This window comes from Erpetoichthys calabaricus, chromosome 1, assembly GCF_900747795.2.
Source record: "Erpetoichthys calabaricus chromosome 1, fErpCal1.3, whole genome shotgun sequence".
NCBI lineage: Eukaryota > Metazoa > Chordata > Cladistia > Polypteriformes > Polypteridae > Erpetoichthys > Erpetoichthys calabaricus.
In genome coordinates, this window is record NC_041394.2 from 118,407,366 (window position 1) to 118,420,290 (window position 12,925).

A 12,925-nucleotide genomic window follows, 5' to 3' on the forward strand; every position below is an offset into this window, starting at 1 on the left:
ACAAAGTGTACATAAAATTAATACAGAAAGTATGTTAAACACACATTAAAACGGAGCCAGACAATATATAGTCCACTAAACTTGTAGCTGAGATATGGTTCGTTTATAAAAGAGGAGAGGAAACAAAATCCTCAAGTGAGCAGCAATAAAAAAACGAACCTCTGTGGGTTTCATGGCTAGTTTTCTAAAAGGCAAAATATGTCCATTCACAATTCACTCAAAACGTCTTTTGATAAAGTGTAAAAAGGCCTGAGACCTGCTAAGCATGTACTACCTGCCACAAGCTGAATGAAAAACACTTTTATGGTAACCTTTTATTTTGTAGCATACTTTGTTGGTTCCTGAGGTGGGCTGGCGCCCTGCCCGGGATTTGTTCCTGCCTTGTGCCCTATGCTGCCTGGGATTGGCTCCAGCAGACCCTGTGTTAGGATATAGCGGGTTGGACAATGATTGACTGACTAACTTTGTTGTTTCCTAACATAGCTTTTCGTTCAAAAAACAGCTCACTCTGTAGTTCTTTTGCATATTTAGTGCTGATCTCTTGTCTGCAGATCTCATCCTTTTTCACCATTCATAGAAATCTCTACGTGTACCTTTAGGATTCCTCAAGCTTGGTTCCTTACTATATATAGTACAGGCCACAGCATTTATTTTCAGCCATAATATAAATAAATATTCTGTATTTTTTTTTCTTGCAGTGGCCTATCCAAGTAGCATTATGTGCAAGGCAGAATTCAATTCCACTCCAACACTCAAGCATAGGCTTGCAGTTGCTCATACCAGATAGATTTAGAGGAGAGATAGGAGGACAATGACTAATTTGTTATTGTGTAGCTACACTTATAATTCATATGTGTGTTTTTTTTTTTTTTTTTTAAATTAATTGCAAGCAATCACTCCTTAATACAGTTTAAGAAATGTATAGATCTAAATGGGGGTGTCATAGTCTGATTGATTGTAACATCACTGGGTATTTAGCCTTCGCCCTGTGTGGAGTTGGTTAAATTGACCTGCTAACCCACTGTCCTCATTTCTGATAGAATTCAAGATGGGTCTCCATCAGATCTCTCTCTGCTCTTCAATTCAAATTTAAATCATGTCTCCCTACCTTAAGTCCCTTATTTTTATACAATTTACAGATCTGCAAAGTTGATAAACTTTTTATTGTCTATTCTCTTGTTTGCCACTACCACACCCCCATCTTCCAAAATCTTGCTATTTGTATTGGGGGCAACACATCCATCTTCTGCTTTGGCTATGAGAGTGAGAGTTCCACTGACTGAGCTCCAGGTTCTTTGTCTATCTAGCTCAGATCAGTCCTTAAAGCAAACAGTGTGCCAGTATCTTCCTCACTCTCTTCCCACCCCCATATAACCTTTCATGTTTGGTATCCCCAAGCTTAAAACCTAACCCTTATGTGCAAATCTACATAAGGTATCATCTAGACTTCTAATTTATTTTCAGTCTGGTAGCAAGCCCCCCCCCTTCTCTTCCAGTTTGAAGAAAACTATGCTGAACAACAACACCGTATCTTCTAATAGTCCAAATTATCAGCATGGTCAGTTTGCATTTGTACATTGTCTAAACTTTACCCGTAGCAAACTTTATGCTATTCATTTGGCAACTGATCCCATTTGACAGTTGTATCACTTGAGTGCCTGTGGCACTTTTCTTCATATGTTTTGGCAGTTAAACCCCACACTGTTTTTTAGTCTGCTATTACTAGCTGCTTGTCTTCTGTTCTCTTTGCTAAAACTGAGTTTTTGCCTCCTACATGTCTGCTGGACCTCTCTATTCTTACCCTTGCTTTTGTCCAGCAGAGGTTATTTTAGCTCGGTATTATCTCTGCAAACTAATCCTAGCTTCTTGCTGGAAATCTTCCAGTTCTTTCTCTGTATAGTTCTGGAAATCATTTTTCTTTTCTTTTCTCTTCTTCTGTCCTGTCTCTACTTTTACTCTTGTCAATAACTTAAGTTCTTTTAGGAATAACTTTCATAGGGCAGTTGTAGGTTGTGTTGTTGTGTACCATGGTGTACCTTTATTAAAATAATTTTCCACATAACATTTAAAATATTTTCTAATCCTAAATTATCCTGACCCAGAATGCACTGTCATAACTTTTAATACAGGTGCTCACTTCACTCCTTCTTACTTCTTTGTTGGCCACTGATTGTTTTTAAATGAGTACATTTAAAAGCAACAAAACGGTGCACACGTTTGCCTCCAGCAATGTATTCTAAATAGGAGCTAAATTCAGGTGCATTTGCTCCTCAAACATTTCTGTTCTTACCTTCACTTTTTTTACTTTCAAATAGTTTATCACTATACATTTTTGGAAAAAGAAATGATGACCAAATTTTTTTATAATAGAAAATGAGAAAATGAACTGTAAAAAAATCAATATTTTTGGATGAACACAATAAACACAAAGGCAAGAAAAAGCACAATGGGCACCGACTGGCCCCTGATTTAGAAAACCATTAAACTACATTTCATGGGCCAGCAGATGAATTTGGACTAATAGGCTGGTGGGCCAGCAGATGAATTTGGACTAATAGGCTGTCATTTGTATAGGGAAGAAATCTCACACTCACTCAGCAAGAACATTCAGACTGCAGATCGATGATAACCAAGGACACGATTCAAACCCAGGACCGTAATTCTGTAAAGCAGCAAGGCTCTTATGTGTGTCCCTACATAAGAAATCTCCATCTATACAGAACGTTCTGTTTGCTGGTAAAGTAATTTTCTATGGCTAAGACTACACACCTCTGTTTTTACTGTCCTAAACACTTCACACACAGGTGTGGTTTCTTACTACTTTACTTTATTTACATGAAAACAACCAAAATGACGTTGCCTTATGTCAAGACAGTAGTGCCAAGAACCTGTAATAAAATTTATTGCTCCAAATTTCCTTTTGTTGTCTTATACATAACCTCAAAAATGTGGAAGGAATGTTTTCTGAAACTGAAACCTTTACCACGTAAGTTTTTAGGCTTTTGGCTTCAAGTTTGGATAACTGTCCCATAGACATTTTTAAACCGCAAAGAGAGGCACATTATTTTTTTTAAATGAATAAAAAATTCTTAATTAAACAGCCCAGTTTTCCATGGAAAATTAATGAGGGTGAAAAAATTATTATGCAGTGCACATCTGATGCTACTTCCACCAGTTTGCAGGCATTTACAATATCAAGCCGCAACACAGGCAGATGTACTTTGTTCTTCTCTGCCTCCCTAATCCATTGTGACCACTCTGATGTGCTAAATACAAGCTGGCACTTGAGGTATCCCCCCTTCTACACAGACGAGTTCGTGTATGAATTCTTTACAAGGTCAAGTGTGAGGAAATGACCACATCTTTCCTTCCTTTAAAATAAATACAGTTTTATACCTCAAACAGCCTGTAGGCAGTGGTTTAGCATGTAAGTTAATGCACTGTTTAAGCCATGGTTAATAATAATAACAATAATAATACTGTAATATGCTCAAACCTGTTTAATTCAATTCAGAGGTGTAGGGGGCTACAGCTTATTCTGGCTGCAGTAGGCTAAGACAGGAAAAAGCTGTAGAGAGAGTGCCAGCCCACCACAGAGCTCAGACGTGTGCACACCTGCAATGAGGCCTGTTTGAAACCCCCAGTTAACCTAACGCATGCTTGGGAATGTGAAACAGAATGTATACAGACATGAGGAAATGAATGTGCACACTCCGTCTGGACAACAATAAGTTGCAGGATTCAAACCATCCATGGCAAAGGAGCTGCAAGGCTACCCCACAATAATAATTATTATTTATTAATGGATAAAGGCATCTAGCAAATGAATCAAAGGCTAATTGTAAAAACAACACCGTTTACGTTTTGTTTAATTATTATTTTACCTCTTAAATATGTTCTGATTAAAATTTCCTGCAATTTGCATCTAGGAATTTCATCTGTGAAATTCTCTCTAAGCTCCTATTACAGATGTATTTATACAAAGAGAAAAATATCCTGTTTATAGAATGTGATAGATGTAGTGGATGGAGTAGCATCATGACTGGGATGGAGGGTGCTCCCTTACACGTCCAGGAGGCTATCGTGGATGGACGCACAGATGGATGTGCATTCCAGGGGGATAGTTCCATTTCCTTTTCCCAGCCAGGAGGAGGATGTAATCAAGAGTGGCGTTTGGGGCGACCACCCCAGGCCCCGCACCTAAGGGGGCCCCGCTTTTGAGGTCCGTGTGTCCCGTTCGAGTGGATTTGTCAAGTTATGTTCTCCAGTATAGATCAACCACGTCTCAAGACAGGCTTTGTGGTCTGGCAATCCTATCTATAGAAAAAGACATTGCATCCACATTAGGCAGATTTCATCAACGACTTTTCCAATCAGAAGGCAAGAAAAGTGGATTTTTGTCTCTGAACCTGGAAAACGGTAAGAGATTTCACGAAATCTGTCGAAACACCGAAACTCACATTTTACTTGTAGGCCATAAACCTGTCCGAATATTAATGCACAAAAACATGTATTACTAATGATAACTGGATGACATGACATCAAAGTGAGTTATGACTATGACATCCTGCATATCGAGACTCAGAGTATACTTGCAATTTGGGTACTTTTCTAAAAGAGGTCCTGCTAATTTCTACATGACACTGCCATCGCATTTCACACTGTTGTGATATTGTTATGAATTATAAATTGCACTTTTTAAATCAATTATATTGTTATATTTTGATAAAGTCCACATGTTATCTTGCAAAAAATTTAGCTCAATACTGTAATGAGAAAATCTGGTGTATGTTAACATTATTTTTATTAAATTCATGCACAAGTTTATACAGTCCATGCATACCGGTAACCGCGTTTGATGTAACTGGCCCCTCGTGGGGTTGGTCAGTCCTAGGTCCCGCACACCCCTAAGGTTGCCTCTGGATGTAATGGATGTACAGTGGGAGACTTCCCCCAGATAACAGCTGTTTTTTCAGTACAATAGATGGCAGTGCTCCACTAGCATGGCTCTGATTCGGACACCCATAGGGCAGCACTGTTTGGTTCCCAAGATGCTATCAGACGACATTGCTGGAAGAGGACTCTCTTGTTTTTTGGCAGTTCTGCCAGACCCGGGAGTGCTTCCTGGGTGGAATGTTCTGGCACCAGTAGTACTCCTGGGTCCATCCTAAGAGCAGCCACTCTACCTTACTCAGGTAAATATTAGTCAGTAGGACGAGGATGATGATAATATCGCTGACGACAACAAAGTGACAGAGCTCTCCTGGGAGGACTGGAGGGGAAAGAAGGAAAGAATTGTGTTTGGGTTTGTATTGATTCCTGCTGGACAGTACTTTGTTCAATAAAAAAATAGTTATTTGAACTTGGGACTTGTGTGGATGAAGTTGTGTCTGGTCTGTGGGGCTCTGTTATGCCCCCTACACATCACAAGATATACATGTATATTTCGATGTACACGTTACATGGAATTTTCTGTTGCATAGCATGTTGTATGAAAAGGTAAATGAAGCCAAAGGAAATTGGTGACTTTTTCAAGATAACTTCAACAGGCAAATATTAGAGCTTCATCCAAGCAGTGCATTCATTTTCTCAATCTAAATTAACACAAATGCAAATCTGTGACATGGGAAAAAGTAAGTACACCCCTACATTTACTGTATCACCACTTCAAATCAATCAAATTAGAATTGGGTGTACCAGATTAGGGGCCAATGATTAGAGGATTATAATTATATATTATATATTATTATAATTAGGGAGCATGTTAGGTGCAGCCTGTCTTATTTAAAGAGCAGAAGCGTACGACCTGGTGTTCTCTTTGCTATTGATATATGTGATGTCATCATGCCAAGCTCTCTAAGCCCCTCTAAACGAAGGCTGCAGATACGTGTGAGTCTGACAAGGGATTTAAAAAGGTCGCAAAACTTAATTTGAAATCAATCATTTCACTGTTAAGAAAATCAATCACAAGTGGCATGGAATTCAAACAACTGTTGATTTGTTGAGGACTGGATGGCTCAGTAATTTCAGCCCAAGAGCTGACTGGTACTAAAAGAAGTCTTCCAAGAACCCTCAAAACTTCACCATGGGATCTGCAGGTAACTTTTGCAACAGCTAGTGTCAAAGTGCATGCATATACAATGAGTAAGAGAGTGTATGTGTTCCTGGAAAATGCCTTTGCTGTTCAAAAATGAACATCAGAGCAAGACTACAGTTTGCCATTGAACGTACAGTATAGGCAAAGCCCAGGGGTCGCATTTATAAAACGTGTGAATATAAATGAAAACTTGACAGGAGAACGTGTATACGTAGTATAGTCAAAAAATTCCCGCAATGATGTTATTGCAATGTAACGGTAAGACATATGATAACACATACCTAGTCACCTTCAAAGTTGGACCCATTTGCACACACACACTTGCTCCATCAATCCTGCCACTATTGGAAGCACCGGTGAAAGGCTTCATGTAGAATCTTCCAGAGTTCAGCTGTAGCACTTGATTGGATGTCCTCTACAGTTGAAAAACATGTTCCCTTGAGTCTCATTTTTAAAGTAGGGAACAACCAAAGGTCACATGGTGTGATATCCGGCGAGTACGGTGGTTGAGTGATGACTGGAACGTTTTTATCGGCAAGAAATTATTGCACAACGAGCAATGTGTGGCTTGGTGCGTTATCGTGGTGCAGAAACCAATGTCCCTGCCTCTTATTGAGCTGCTTCCTTCTAACTACATCGTGCAACCTCTGCCAAACTTGCACGTAGAAAACATAAGTAACACTCTGTCCAGGCGGTACGAATTCATTCAAACCGGCAATGTCAAAGAAAGAAATGAGCATCACTTTTGTCTTGGATTTGACATGGTGTGATTTCTTTGGTCGGGGAGACGACTTTGTGTGCCACTCTGATGACTGCATCTTCGTCTCCGGGTTGTAGACATACACCCATGACTCATCACCAGTGACAATCTTTTCGAGAAATGTTAGGTCTTGCGAACTTTTCTAAAACAGATTTGCAGCGACAAACAAGTGAAATTCCATCTGATCTGTGGTCAGCAGCCTCGAAACAAACTTCACGAAGATGCATCTCATTTGCAAATCTTCGGTTAGAATCTCATGAATTGATCCGTGGGAGATACCAACTTCTTGCTCCAACTACGCAATGGTTATTTTTCGATCAGCTCGAACCAGTCATCACACTTTTTCAATGATTTCTTTATTCTCCAACGTCTCTTATCCATTCTTAAACTGGGAAAACCAGTCGTAAACTACAATTTACTTCAGTGCATCAGCACCATAAACTTGCTGCAGTGCCACTGGCATATCTGAAGCTGATTTCCCCAATTTGCACGTGAACTTGATGTTAGCACGTTGATCAAACTACGACATTGCACCGAATGACTATGCACCCGTCTAACTGAAATGGTAATTAAAACGATACTATATGTCAAAACCAATCCAGACCTGTTGTAACTGGTCTACAGACGTTCTGCGCTCCCCTCCACAACGTGTGTGTAATCTGGTCTCTCATTCTCCTGCTATATCACAATTCTGGGAACTTTTTGACTGCCCCTCGTATTTACAGTAAGTCTGACCCATCAGTGCGCAACATTTTGGAGAAACTGGCAAGTGATGACACCCTTGATAAAGAAGGTAAATGCAACCAAACCAGCCAAATGACAACTCACGCACATAAAATATCAAATCATGAGCAGTTATTAGAATGTGTGTTGACAAGACAAATGTGATAAATATAATGTACAGACTCTATTTTAGTTCCTATTTAAGAGGGTCAATTGCGAGCATTTGTACAGAAAACCTTCTTTAAGTTTTTGTCATTTTATATAGCCTACCTTTTGTCACTTCTTAGGGAACTGGCAGGCAGGTCAGAGATATCTCAGCCATGCTTCACTCCATCGTGCTTGCTGTGCTGAAAACCATTAACCGTCAAGGCACTACATTTGGTTTTTGTTTGGTGCAAGTCTACACACGTGAAAACATAGTTTGGCCAACATTAAAAGGCAATAAGGGCACCTAGCGAGAATGAAACTGTTTTTGTTAATCGTGAGTAATTACATTCCATTAACACACCGGTTATCTGTGATGCCGAGGTGATACTGACAAGCATTGTGTCTTGGCAGACAACGCTATGTTAGTACTGTATGTGGTGGCTGCCTTGTTGGTAGGGTAACAGGCTGAACCCTCAATGGCCTATTTTATTCACTAACACAGCAATTGTGCCAGGTGATAATGGCTACCGGCTCGGACGCTGGCACCATACTCCTTTCCAACCCCCAAAGTGTAGATGAGAGGTGCTACAATGCTGTGCATGCTGATGTGCACTCGGTTGTGGAGCACAGCATGATCCATCAAGAAGGAGGCTGCTCAATAGCCAACAAAGGCCTGCACCATCGTGATAGCATACTGTGTGTACAAGGTTGATTTGAGGAGGAGAGAGAAGTTAGGATCATGCGCTGATACAGCACGTTGCTGCACCCACCACATGACGAACCACCTTAGGATCCCAGATTAGGACCCAAGTGCTGCCATGCAATGGTGACACCTCAGCACCACACTAGTTCAGATGGAATGGAACATTGTGAAGTTTTTTTATGGTGGCTGGAGTGTCAATTCTGCCACCAATTACCAAGTTTTCCCTGCTGGATGCAGGTTAATGTCAATTGCAGGTTACAGGCCTTGCTCAAGGTCCTAACGGAGTAGAGTCACTTCAGGCTTTTATGGGATTCGAACCGGCAACCTTCCGATTGCCAGCGCAGATCCCTAGCCTTAGAGCCACCAATCCACTCAAGGTTGATTAGCATAGTCCATATATGGCAATTTCAGAGGAGCAAACGGGTGGAGTTAGAGGCACATTCACACATGCACATTTACAAAATGATTGTGATTTGTTAATTGCGTAGAAATGTCTGTACAACAGATTTTATAAATGAGACCCCTGGCCTTCTGAATCAATTTGCTCTGGACAGATTAATTAAATAAAGGGTTGCTAGGTCAAAGGGACACTGGGCATGTCTGGCACAAAACAAAGACAGCATTTCAGGAGAAGAATCTCATAACCATCTGTGAAGAACGGTGGTGGAAATGTTATGATTTGGGGTTGCTTTGCTGCCTCCGGGACCTGGGCAGCTTGCAGTCATTGAGTCAACTATGAATTCTGCATCATACGAAAGGGTGCTTGGGGAGAATGTGAGGCCATCTATGTGAAAGTTGAAGTTGAAGCAGAAATGGATCTTTGAACACGAAACGATGTGAGGCACACTAGCAAATCTAACAAGGAATGGCTCGAAAAGAACAATGGACTGGCCAAGTCAAAGCCCTGCTGGGAATCCCATGGAAATGTTGTGGGGGGATTTGAAATGGGCAGTACATGCAAGAAAACCCACAAACATCTTGTAAATAAGGGATTTTACATGCAGAAGTGGTCAAACATTTCACTGAGTTGATGTCAGAGAATGGTCAAGAAGTCATCTCTGTAGAGGGGGCAATACCAGCTTCTAAGGCCAAGGGCTTACTTACTATTTCCCCAGTAGACCATTACATCTTTTGATATTTTTGATGAATACGTTATTGTGAAGGCCCTTTTCTCTTGTGTTTTAAAACATATCATAATTATCTGTAGACACAGTTTGTATTAAGCTCTACTGTTTGCCTGTGCAAGTATGTTGAAATAGTCATCATTTTCGACGGGGTGTGCTTACTTTTTCACATGACCGTATCTGCTGACTAATTCACTTTATTTGTTTTGCCGATTGTCAGCTGACATTTTTTTACATCCTCCTAAGTTGATTATTAGTGTTTATTTACTTTAATAATAATAATAATAATAATTCTTTGCATTTATATAGCGCTTTTCTCACTACTCAAAGCGCTCAGCAATTGCAGGTTAAGGACCTTGCTGAAGGGCCCAACAGAGCAGAGTCCCTATTGGCATTTACGGGATTCGAACCGGCAACCTTCCGATTGCCAGTGCAGATCCCTAGCCTCAGAGCCACCAGTCCGTGACTCTCGATTTGGAGTGTTCAGAGGCATTGCTGTAGCTTTGTTTTTGACACAGAGAGCAACTGTCTGGGAAAGATGGACTTACATAGTTGTTACAATAATAGCCTATCCCTCTGTCATTCAGAGGATTAGGATTAGTTTCAAAGTCACTTGGGCTCTTCTTTTGTAGCCAGAGCTGCCAAAGCAGCAAAGAAAGAAACACTTCCCAGTGCCATTGTTGAAAGCATGTGTTTATTTGTTCTTGATCAGGTGTTAAGGGCCTGCTGATTTTTCCATGGTCTCACCTTCTGATATTATTCTTCAAATAGAGGCACAATGAATTGTGCATGTCCATTTCAAAAGGTTTAACTTCATGATGCAGGGTTATTGCCTTTGCATGTTTGTGTTTATACTGTTAATTAATGGACTTTACTATAATTATTGATTGTTTATAATAATTGATTGTTCAACTCAGTTGATCGAGCTGCCCTGTGCAACATCCTTGAGACTGTGGGATCCCCTCAAGGTTGCTGGATATCATGGCCGGCCTGTACACTGGTACTGTGAGTGCTCTGCAGAGTGGAGGCAGAACCTTTGTGTTTTTTCCCAGTTGATTCTCGGGTTCGTCAGGGGTGTGTTCTTGCTTCTACTCTGTTCAATGCTTGCATGGACTGGGTGTTGGTCAAGGTCGTGGGGTCCAGCAGCTGTGGGGCATCTGTTGGCGAAGAAAGATTCATTGATCTTGACTTTGCTGACGATACTGTGATCTGTGATTGGGGCACTCGAGAGTCTGAGTGTCTGGGTTTGCGAGTGTCCTGGATAAAAACCAAGATCCAGGCCTTTAATAGCCTCTTAAGCACAGTCATCAGCAGTCTGTCTGTCTGCGGAGAGAGTGTCGACCTTGTCAAGAGGTTTACTTACCTTGGCAGCGACATTCATGTCCCTGGTGACTCTTCCTGTGAAGTCAGTAAATGGATTGGGAAAGCATGGGGGGGTCATGAGGTCACTGGAAAGGGGTGTGTGGCGCTCACGATATCTATGCAAAAGAACGAAGGTCCAAGTCTTTAGAGTCCTGGTGCTTCCTGTCTTGTTGTATGGTTACGAGACATGGACGCTATCCAGTAACCTAAGATGAAGACTGGACTCCTTCGGTACTGGGTCTTTTCAGAGAATCCTTGGGTACCGTTGGTTTGACTTTGTGTCGAATGATCTGTTGCTCATAGAGTCCCTAATGAGGCACATTACCTGCATTGTGAGGGAGCGTCAGTTATGGCACTACGGCCGTGTGGCGCGTTTCCTCGAGGGTGATCCTGCTCACAGGAACCTCATTGTTGAGGACCAGAGTGGCTGGACCATTTATCTGCCTGGGAGGTTGCCAACCAGGATCCTGAGCTGTTTCATCGTGTCGTGGGTGCAACAACGTGCTGAACCAGTGAATGCTTCCCAGCCTGACCTGTTTATTGAAAACGAAGAAGTAGTGATAAAGATTTATTTTTGTGGGATCAAAGAGATAGAAGAATGAAGGCAGCAGTGTAACAAAAGTGGAGTGATTTTGCATTCCTGGCCAATAACACAACTAAAGCAGACCAAGTCTGGGGAATGCGAGTGACAACATTACGTAATCTCCTCTAAATACAGCCCTTCTCTCTATCTCTTACTATATGCCAGGTAAGCTCTTGCAGTAATCTACTCCCAACTACAGAAACCCCCATGGCTGAGTTACAGTCTGACTGCTACGACAGGAGTGTAACCTATGAGCACTTCAAGGTGCGATGGAGTCTCCCAGAAACTTTTGCACTCCTGAAATACTAAAACTGCAGCTCTTTAAATGTCACGGTGAAAAGATTGATATGTAACTATGCATTCCCCTCTGCGTAAAGATGATTTTACTTTTTTTTTTGGTCCCTATGCTTCTTATATTCCAAGAGCTCTTCCTGGAGACTCCAGTGGTTCACAACACAGTCACCTGCTTGAACCATGGCTCCCAGGCAACCCTGTAGGAGACCAAACTGCCATAGAAATGTGCTGCCCCCATCAGGCTGGAGGAATATATTGTCTTGGTTTGCAGTCCTTAAATGCTGTTACATTTTGACTTGCCATCAGGAAATGTTTTCAGCAACCAAATCAGACAATTTGCCAGACTTGCTGTATTCACCTATTGTATTAGCCAAGGTAAAAGAAAAAAGAATTCTAAACTAAAAACTTACAAAAAAGTACATTTTCATATGGAACAGCTCCATACTTTTTTAGAATGTATCAGATCTTTATTGATATAGTGCTGAAATAATTAAACGTGACAAATTATTGGTAACCTTCTAGAGACCACAGCACTTTCAAATAATGACTTTATAGTAGCTTTTTCCATTATTTTTTGGTGAGTATGAGAAGAGGTGTTTAAATTTAATAGTAATTGTTACAATATCTTATATATGAACGTTTATCTATCTATCTATCTATCTATCTATCTATCTATCTATCTATCTATCTATCTATCTATCTATCTATCTATCTATCTATCTATCTATCTATCTCAAAGTCACAAAAATGTCCTCCTAGTACAATGGCAGCCAACATTCTGACCAACCTGGTCTGCTCAGCAATTTAAAAGTTGACCTCTGCTGGAACTTGGAGGACTTAAATTGCTCAAATAATTAAATAAAGTGAGGCAGATAGCACAGAACAACAGTCCGGCCCTGCCATGACTGAGAATTTGATTGAACTGGTCTGAGAATGTTATTCATCATGTTATCGATAGAAACCCTTGTGTTTTGCTTTCTCAAGCACCCCTAAGCCATTAGTGTATGGTGTATATTTCTTCCTCAGAGCCTTCATTCAAAGTAGGTTGTTGCTTTACATGAAGGAACTGACTTCAACAGTGCTACACGTCTCCTCTCAGGAATGCCATTTTAATTGTGCACTAATTTATCTC

The 12,925-nt window shown here is 40.8% G+C and overlaps 1 protein-coding gene across 1 annotated transcript in view; it reads right to left on the reverse strand.

Annotated features, from left to right (window-relative positions):
• Nucleotides 1–12,925, reverse strand: part of LOC114654979 (cysteine-rich protein 1-like) — a 66,760-nt gene that overhangs the window by 1,255 nt on the left and 52,580 nt on the right. The gene's annotated exons all lie outside the window — the stretch shown is intronic.